Genomic DNA, 2,889 nt, shown 5'->3' on the forward strand with positions numbered 1-2,889 from the left:
AGGAAACTCTCTTCTCTTTAAAGGAATATCTTCTGGAGTGTTCAACTGGAGTTTTCATCTGTCTTGCACCCATTACAAAGATGGAAGGGTCCAATTGACTAGAAATATAGTTTAGAGCTTCATATGGAGACATCATGAAGCCTGCCTCCCCCCTGCCCCTTACACATGGGCTCTCTGTGCAGGTGGCACAGACCATAAAAGTAGAGTTAAGTCTTCAGCCTAGAGGGTGCCCTGTGTGTGGTGTCAGATGTAACCTTTCACATGGGATGTGTGTGCTGTGAGCATTGTGCTATTTGAGATGAGTGGTTAGTATTTTGTGTTTACATGAAAATAAATGTTTAAAAATGTCTCAGGGGTTTGATGAAGTTACTGTTCAATAAAAATAAACCTCTCAGGGAAGAACAGCTGATGTATTGATGGCTTTGTTTAAGGGCATATGAATCGACCACACAAGTTAGAAGGCAATGCCGTGGAACTGAGAGCAACCTCCCGCCCAGTCCGTGCCAGCTGTGAGGCCGTGTGCAGGGGTCCCTTCCAGCACTGTGTGCAGGACTGCCCATAATGCACATGTTTGTGTGTGTTGTCTTGTTTTTATTAAATCAATTTTATTTTTCGGTTTTCTGTGTTCTTGTCTCTTATTTTTAAACAGCTCTATTGAGATATTATACACAAACCTTAAAGTTCCCTCATTTAAACTAATAATTCAGGCCTGGCGAGGTGGCTCATGCCTGTAATCCTAGCAATTTGGGAGAAGATGCATGTGGATCACTTGAGCTCAGGAGTTCAAGACCAGCCTGGCCAACATGGTGAAACTCTGTCTCTACAAAAATACAGAAATTAACCAGAGGTGTGGCCACTAATCTATATATAAATTTGCCTCTTCTGGATATGTCATTTAAGTGGAATCACACAATATGGGGTCTTTCACAGCTGGCATCTTTCACTTAGTATAATTTTTCCAAGGTTCATCCGTGTTGTGGTGGGTGTCATCAGTTCTTATTCCTTTTGATTGCCAAATAACATCCCATGGTATGGGTGTAGAACACCGTATTTTGGCATTCACTAGGTGATGTAGTCTGGATTGATTTGAGGTTTTGGTAGTTCTCAATGATGCTGCTACGAATATACACATACACAAATACAAGTTTGTGTGTGTACATATGTTTTCAGTTCTCTTGGGTACACATCCAAGAGTGGAATTTCTGGGTCATATGGTAACTCTTGAGGAACTGCCAAATCTTTTTTCCAAGTCCCTGCACCATTTTACATTCTTACCAGCCAGGTATGAGAGTTTCTGCTTCCCTCATCCCAGCCAACACTTATTCCATCTTTTTTTTTTTTTAGACAAAGTCTTGCTCTTGTCACCCAGGTTGGAGTTGGAGTGCAATGGCGTAATCTCAGCTCACTGCAACCTCTGCCTCCTGGGTTCAAGTGATTCTCCTGTCTCAGCCTCCCGAGTAGCTGGGATTACAGGGACCCGCCACCATGCCCGGCTAATTTTTTGTATTTTTAGTAGAGACGAGGTTTCACTATGTTGGCCAGGCTGGTCTCAAACTCCTGACCTCGTGATCCACCCACCTTGGCCTCCCAAAGTGCCAGGATTACAGGCGTGTACCACTGCGCCCGGGGCCTATTCCATCTTTTTGATACAGCCACCATCTTAGTGGGTGGGAAGTGGTATCTCATTGTGGTGCTGACTTGCATTGCCCCAGTGACTACTGATGTCAAACAGCTTTTTATGTGCTTTTCAGTTATTTGTATTGTCTTCTTTGGAGAAATGTCTATTCAAATCCTCACTTATTTTTGAATTGGGTTGTTTTTATGTTGTTGATTTGTAAGAATTCTTTATAAATTCTGGATTTTAATCTCTTTTTGGATATATGATTTGCAGGTTTTTTCCCCATTCTTTGGTTTCTCTTTTCATTTTCTTGATGTCATTTGAAGCACATTTAAAATTTTGTTTTTGAGTCAGGGTCTTGCTCTGTTGCCCAGACTGGAGTGCACTGGGATGATCTCGGCTCACTGCAACGTCTGCCTCCCAGGCTCAAGTCATCCCCCAAATTCAGCCTCCCCAGTAACTGGGACTACAGGCATGCGCCACCAAGCCTGGCTAATTTTTGTATTTTTGTAGAGATGGGGGTTTCGTCATGTTAGCTAGGCTGATCTCAAACTCCTGACCTCCAGTCATCTGCCCACCTCGGCCTCCCAAAATGCTGGGATTACAGGTGTGAGCCACCGTGCCCTGCCGTGTGTGTGTGTGTGTGTGTGGTGTTTTTTTTTTTTAAATGAATGCTCTTTCATTCCCATCTAAAAGGAGTTATTGGGGAGAAAGTGATCTGACTCCAAAATGAATGTGGGAAATCCACAAAGAAGTCATTACTTAGAACAAGGCTGTTTCTGGATCCCACGTTCTTCAAAGGCAGTGGCCAGATGCACATGCGCACATGCCCTGTAACAGTCACAATGTCCTGAGGGCTGCTCTGCTCCACACTCACGAATGGGCTTAGGCAGGGAGTCCATAGTCACTTGGAAGCTTGCATTCCAGACCAGGGTCTGGCAGCGGTGACGGACACTCACTGCTATGCATGGAGCCTTCAAACAGGTTATATTTCAGGAAGCAGGGTTTTGAGACTCTCCCAGCATTGGGTATTTTGTTCCAGGAAGTCTTTGAGAACAAGCCCTTCAGGATGAGGAAGAAATAAACTCAACTTATTGGCCACTTCCAGAAACCTCAGAGGGCCAATGGATTATGAGATAATTTTTAAAATCCCCATTTAAAGAATCAATCTTTGCATTTGATTTAGTTCTCTTTCTAGGGAAAACATGCTTAGCAGCTGGAAGTTTTAAAGTTAGGTATCTAAGTTTCCCTCTTGAGAAGCTATGAAATTC

This window comes from Colobus angolensis, unplaced genomic scaffold (assembly GCF_000951035.1).
Source record: "Colobus angolensis palliatus isolate OR3802 unplaced genomic scaffold, Cang.pa_1.0 Scaffold112, whole genome shotgun sequence".
NCBI lineage: Eukaryota > Metazoa > Chordata > Mammalia > Primates > Cercopithecidae > Colobus > Colobus angolensis.